Source organism: Semicossyphus pulcher, unplaced genomic scaffold (assembly GCF_022749685.1).
Source record: "Semicossyphus pulcher isolate SPU_LCO1_2020_fin unplaced genomic scaffold, fSemPul1.0.p SCAF_3, whole genome shotgun sequence".
NCBI lineage: Eukaryota > Metazoa > Chordata > Actinopteri > Labriformes > Labridae > Semicossyphus > Semicossyphus pulcher.
In genome coordinates this window covers 1,984,469-1,992,031 of record NW_027211704.1, presented here as the reverse complement: position 1 = coordinate 1,992,031, position 7,563 = coordinate 1,984,469, and positions in this window count along the sequence as shown.

Here is a 7,563-nt window from a genome sequence, read left to right as displayed (position 1 = left end):
AACAGGCGATTTAGAAGGTGAATACAATGTTTGGGTTGCAGCTGCATGCTCTCGTGAAGTTTACCTTCTCAGATCTGCATTGTCTGATGCACAGGTAAAGAGCAGATGGCAGTTAATTTGTGTCACGCAGATCGCAAAGAAGAAAATAGAGAATACATTTAGTGGAAACTTGGATTTGAAGAAGCCATATTCAGCTTATTCAAGAGCAGAGAAAATATGTGGAGAGCACTTTAAAGAAAGTGCCACAGGCAGACGGAGGTGAGGAATATTTGAGAGCACCAAACACACCAGGGTTTGCTCCAGGAAGAGCCTGACCATGTGTCACTCATGTGTAAGCTCTTCCTTAAGCAAACACTGGTGTGACTGGCAGCGGTGATCTCAGGCCGTCTGAGGAGCTAGGGCGAGAAATATGTGGACCGCAGAGTAGACATTTTTTTATTCCAGAATTGATTGCACCAGGTGGGTTTGCACTACCACCAGGGCTGCTGGGTTAATATAGTATTTCACACTAACTGTGGCCCCTGCTCAGCTTCTTCCTGAGAAGCACAGTTGGTGTAGACCTCAGCTGCCAAAGACTCAATCAACATCTGTCCAGCTCATTTTTTATTCCTCGGTAGTAAAGCAGTAGAACGGAGCCAGTTCTTCTGAGATGTTCTTATATCTGGATTGCAACTGAATGTGGCTGAAATTACACAATCTAATCCCCCCTGATCATGCCTTCTTGTTCCATTTTTCCCTGCATGGTCCCTATGTCGTACAGATGATGTATACCCAACGTCAGGCTGTAAACTATGACCTATTAGTGGTGATGAATGGTCACACGGCACTCTGTCTCCCCCTGTTTGCTGCAGCTGGGCTCTGCTGTTCAGATATTTCTGTTTGTGTGTGCTGCCCTGAAGATGTGTATCTCAGGCAGACACACAGAAGAAGGGTTCTACCTTAACATGCAATTCACGACTTGTTGTAGTGAGACGACAAAGCCCGCAGGATGCCAGATTCTGTGGGTCCAGTGAGCTAGTCAGAAGGTTTAAACCACTTTGGTCCTGTTGTGCAGCCTGGGAACACGACTAAACTGCAAGCTCATGATTTATTCGATCTGGCAGATCCATCGCCCAGACCTTCCATTCAGACAGATTAGCAATAATCAAGATGGCTAACACCGTAGCCTGGACCGAGACTGTAGTTTAGGTTACGCACAACGAGTAAGTGTTGGCTCCTAAATGCTGTCATGCCATCTGTCTGTGTATTATGTGGAACTAGAGGCCAAATGACTTGAATGTTGGAACTAGCTACATAGCTCAGCCTACCCAAAACTGGTAGCCTGATTTCAGGTATCCATAGTGGGATCTGCAGACATCCATGATCTATCTATTATCTATACCGCTTATCCCATTCAAGGTCAGGCAGTGGGGCTGGAGCCTACCCCAGCTGTCATTGGGTGAGAGGCGGGGTACACCCTGGACTCGTTGCCAGTCAATCAGAGGGCTGACACACAGAGACAGACAACCTTTCACACTCACATTCACACCTGCGAGAAAATCAGAGTCATCACTGAACCTGAGCATGTGTTTGGACTGTGGGAGGAAGCCGGAGTACCCAGAGTGAACCCACACGTGCAAACTCAACACAAAAAGGCCTCCTTCGTTCAATCCAGGACTCCAACTAGGAACCTTCTAGCTGTGAGGTGACAGCGGTAACCACTGCGCCACCATGCAGTCAGATTTGCAGACATATTTTGCAATAACTAATTTCTCATTTTACTCTTATTGGCATGCTTTTGGAGGATTATCCTTTTTAATTCCCATGTGGTGGAATGTTTCAGGCAGAGAACATATAAATTAGATTAGGTAACTTAAAGATGCTTCTTTTAACAGCTCAAGACAAGTCCCAGTTATCCTGAGTGGTCTGAGTAGTGTCAAACAGGTGACAGATTTACAGGTATTTAAGCAGCAGGTATGTTTAAAAAACTGACACTTAGCTAATAAATTGATGTAGTAGACGTCCACTGAACTTTCATGGTTAAGAACTCCAGCAGAAAGTCTAAAAGAGACCATATCAGCTGTTCAGCTTTCTAAAGTTAGATGCCTGAGTAACCCCTTCTATGTCTTACTGTGATATGATTACATGCCTCTTGCTGTAGTTTTAAGTTGGCAGCAGGATGATGCTTAAATCTGAACAGAAAAATGTTGATAACATACAAGATAGCCTTCTGCTTCCTTCAAAGGGGCCTGGGCTGAGTATTAAAAGGTGTAACTTTGGGCTGGTGTACCTGCAGGGCTGAATCCACCACAGAAAATATATCATATGTGCTGCATACAGAAATACATCAGGCCATGCATGGACTTATTCTAGCTGCAGGGTTCAAAGAAAGAAGAGTTTTCATGTGTAAGTCAGATGGACACAGTTGGGTTTCTTTTTGATCAAAATAGTTTTTTTTATATACAAAGAAACACTGAAACTCAAGTGAAGAGAACACACTGCTTCGATGCCAGATGGTCTGGAGGATTGTCCTTGTCTAGAGTCCTCTTCATATGGGAGATTCATGCCAGTTCTCCACAGCCCAGCAGGAGTGAGGAGACCTGGTATGACTCATGCCTAGAGGTGGATGTAAACCACAGTAAAAGCTGACATGTTGGGATATTTCCTCCAGAGGTTTTTTTTTTTTCAGGTGGTCAGGGCTACTTCCAAAAGCCTGAGGACGTTAAGGCTTACACCCAGACAAACCAGCGAACAGCTCTCAGATTAGCACCCTGAGAGGAGCCGAGCGGAGCAGGAGCTGAGGAGACCTAAGGAACGGCTTGTGAAGTCACACGGGAGTCTCTGAGAAGATCAGAAGAGGCTTTGGAGAGTCTCAGCGGGGATTCTTTAACCAGGATTGTGCGTGTGTGTGTGTGTGTGCGTGTGTGTGTTAACAGCATTTTTAAAATGCCACTTAGTGATACGGCGTCCATGTTCTCTTTAAAAGGGTTTTATTGTGGTGGGGAGCTGCCATGGTTGTCCACCTGCACTTACATCGTCACCAATATGTTTCATTGGTTGATATTTTTTTATTGGTAAATATTGTTATGTAACATTCAATGTACTTTTGTTATGATTTCATATTTTTACAAGAGTGGAAGGGTCAAAAATGTTCGTACAGTAAGTCAGTAATGTGAGAAATAATGTATGTCGTGTGTTTGTTGGCAAAATCCAAATAAACAATGCAGTCAATCTCCACACATAAAGTGTTTGCAAACCGATGTCCTAACAAGGATTTGAACCAGGAACCTTTTGGCTGTGAGGCGACAGCGCTAGCCACTGCACCACCGTGCAGCCCCAGCTGCAGTTTTTTCTTTTTGGTAAATAATCATATTATCTATGAAGAAATTACTGATTAGGAATCATAGAATAAAGTTCAAGTCAAAATAAAGCCTAATAATACAACCTGTGTATGTAAATCTGTAAGTATATGGTAAATGGACTGTACTTATAGCACTTTTCTTGTCTTTGCAACCACTCAAAGCTGCTTTTACACTACATGTCACATTCCCCGATGCGCGCACACACATATTCACATCAATCCTCAAACCTGATTGAAAGACGACCGACTCCACCACTGAGCCACAGCCGCCCCGCAAGGAACCAGTCTCAGAAGAACCCTGAGCAACATCTTCCCACTGAACTTACGTTTACATACTCCCAATCTCGGATCCCATCGGCTATGTAGACTACAATGTAGAATCTGTAAATACAGATTAATATTCTCGATATTCTCTAGAGACTGTAATGTTGCATGGATAATGTTTTTCTATAATACGGAAATGTTAATATTTCTGGCAAGTCAAAAAATGTTGATACTGAACACAACTGAAAATTGACAATTATTTTGAATCATAAATTCCAAATTTGCATTGAAATATCCGTTTGTAGTGACTTTAGTAATGTGGAATATTTTATGGTGATGTGTAGGCACAGATAGCACTTGGATATGAAAGGGAGGTTATGATTACGGTGTAATACAGATGTATCCACAGTAGCTTGAATCACAAAACACAAAGTGAATATCAACCTTTTTCGTTGCCAAGATCTTTCACAAAAGCTACCTCCCACATGTCCGCTTCGAATCATACATTAAGTGCTTCGTTCACCCTAAAAGTGATGCCTGTGCACATAATGCAGGCAGTGATTGCACTTCAGTGAAAATGTAGTTCTATAGAGATGTTATTTCCAGAAGACAGGGTTTGTGTATGTGCTCATCAGGAAGGCTTGAGCTTTAAGGTACACTGTATAGAAGTCACAGTGCTCCAGTCCTTTTCACTGTAACATGCCAATCACAGTAAATCCCCCGCTGGAGTAGATATTAATCCTCTTGACCTTATATACTGCTGTGGAAACGTACGAGATGAGCTGAGGTCATCTTAACGCAAACTAACACAGCATCTGGCTCTGGATCAAGTTAACCCTTCACTAAAGAGTGGAGGAACCATTCAACCTGTGACCTACCTTAACCTCTGCTCCTGTGAGAGAAAGCCTAATCGATGTGTTATACAATGATGGTAATGTTCATGTGTGTGGGCTGCTGCAACGTGCTTCAACATCGTGTTTCAGAGTGGAAGAAAAGCAAGACCGGGGTTTGTATTCAGCATCTGGTGTCATGACAACCTCAGGGGGGCATTTTGACAGGGCCATTGACAATGATACATCTGTGACCTTTCTGTTCCTCAGATAGAAACGAATGAACGCCGCATCCTGCACGGACATGATGAAAAGAAATAGCGCAGGACAAAACGCTCGTCTCATTTGTAAGACTTTATTTGGTTACTTTTGATTTCTAGTCCAGGAAAAAAAAACACACGCGTGGCCGCAAAGTAAAACTTGTCAGGATTATTTTGTTGAGTGTTTCTTCTGAATATCTTCTGGATCGATTCCACAGCTCGATAGGAAACCAGTTAAGGTCGACCGTTGATTCACTTTGAAAACAACATTGGAGAAGGGATGTAATTCATTTTCCCTATTACAGTTATTTTGTATCTATTTTTACACAAATGCTGTATATTGCATGCAAAAAAAAAACATGGAAGCTTTTCAGGCGGTCCAATGCTTAACAAAGTCTGCTCATTTCACTGAAGAGGATTCTTTCTCTGCTCTCAAAGTCTGAAACGAAACTGCTGCAGTCAGAAAAACTGTAATATTGCGTAAGTACTTTCGAGATCATTTTATCATCGTCAGCAGTTATTTTATATTGAAAAGCCAATGTCAATCATTTCAAGTTTTTTGCATTTTTTGTGGAGCTTGATGGCAACATTTAATCTGATCTTTATTTAAAGCTCCTGTGAAGAGTTTTTATCTGGTTATGAGACAGACTGAAATTACTTCTGATGACTCTATACGACCTACAAAAGCAAACCAGACCATCAGCGTTAAGTTTGATTATTTCTATATAGTTATTTTTAATACCTGAAACCACTGCAGGGGGGGGTAGGTGTCAGACGAAGAGATTAACTGCACGCTGCCTTTGTTCATATTTTCCAGGGCAAACATTTACAGTGAGTGATACATGTGACTGTTAGAGAAAGCAGGATGAGTCTGCAGTAGACTCGGGTAATTATCGCCTCGGCTCCAATCGGCATTGATGGGATCACAAAACCTGTATCGACAAGCTAATCTCCGCCCCCTTTCCGGCGCGATGCTATGCTCCGTCGGTAACTTCTGTGACTCCTCGTCATCTCAGCTACAACTTCTGTCCGTCTCCGTTTGATAAACAGACTGAATGAGTAATAGAAACAATAAAGACCTCACCACCGTAACATCTTCACTGTTTACTAACCCTGTCTCCAGTGTGTTTGTGACATTAGACAGTGACGCAGCAGAAAAGAGACCGACAGGAGGATACTTCACTGGCAATGGGAAAAGAGACAATCAGCATCTATTAGCGGGTCTTCCCGGGTCTGAAAAACCTGCGTCAATGCGCTAATTTCAGAGGGAAAGGCGTCTTAGTGCTTTTTAAGACCAGGCTTAGGAGTTAAGAAGTCAGTTAAGGATCTTCTGGATTTAAACTTTGCTATGAGAAGAAGAAGAAGAAGAAAAAGAAGAAGAAGAAGAAGATATACTTTATTAATCCCAGAGGGGGAATTCAATTAGTTATGAGGGACTATTATTTTGTGTTTGATTTTTGGAGGCCACTGTCGACAAAGTGGTACTCTTTTTGGTAATCTTTTTGCTTTCCTGTCCTTTACGTGCATTCACAATTTGCTGAGAAAAAGGTTCACCGGTCTGCTGTAGACTGTTTCGTCAGATTCTGACACAGTGAAAGAGGTGACGGGCATAAAAAGTTAGGATGCAGATATAGTCCCCCTCCTGGTAATGGTCTGGTTTGCTTTAGTAGGTCATATAGATGCGTCAGTGTTTAACAGGGCGGCTGTGGCTCAGTGGTAGTCGTCTCTCTCAATCGGAAGGTTGCGGGGACTGCTACAGTCACATGTGTCCTTGGGCAAGACACTGAACACCAAATTATGAATGTGCATTGATACTGATTGGAGATTGGCACTTAGGAGACTGGCGTCAGTGTGTGTGTGAATGGGTGAATGTGACATGTAGTGTAAAAGCATGTTTTGTGACTTCAAGGCCTGAGATCAGGCTGGGAGTGGATGGTCCTGGGATCTGAAGCCACTGCAAACATTTTACCGTCTCTTTTGAGATTTCGCTCATGAGATTTTAGTTTTGTGTCTCTTGTGTTTTTATGTTTATTCCTGTTGTGTATTCTGGGTTGGGAAAATGAACTATATTGTCCTGTTATAGAACATCTTTTCCGCCATCGCCTTCCCAGTTATTCTGCATTCCACACCACATCTCTTTCCCTGCGTAGGCACAGACAAAACACACAGAATAACAGCCCCCCGTCCAGTCCACATGACTTATATGATATTATGTTATATTATACGTGGCTTGTACAGCATTGAATTCTATAACTCAATGTGTCACAGGGCTACAATAGCTCCTGGCTGGATTCCATTCCCTCACCAATGAGTACAGAAGGCCAGGTAGCCAAGGTGCATTGTGTGTGAATGCTTCCTCCTCGGTCCTGTGTGTAAATCCGTCAGCATCAGTGATAATAGTGTCAGGGGAGGGAGGGAGGGACTCATGAATCTGTGGCTACATGAAAATATGAAGCATCAACCTGTAGCCAAAGGAAAGCTGGAGAGAGGTTGGGTTTGTGTCGTAAGAGGAGGTGTGGATAGATAGATGAATGGAGAGATAGAAAGATAATATTTAGACAAATAAACAGATGAACGGAAAAGATAGAAAGAAAGAAAGATAGGTGGATGGAAAGGATAAGTAAAGATAGAAAGAGAAATAGATGGAACAGAGATGGAAAGAAAGATAGACGGAAAAGAAAGATGATGGAAAAGAGATGGAAAGAAAGGTGGATGGATGGATGGATTGATGGATGGATGGATAGATAGAGAGTAATAAACAGTACAGTAAAATACCATAGGTCGTGGTCCCTCCTCCTCCTCTATAATGGAGCCTATTAAACTTGGCCCTTTCGTCAATTATTCATGAGTCCTGTGAGAGGCCATAGGC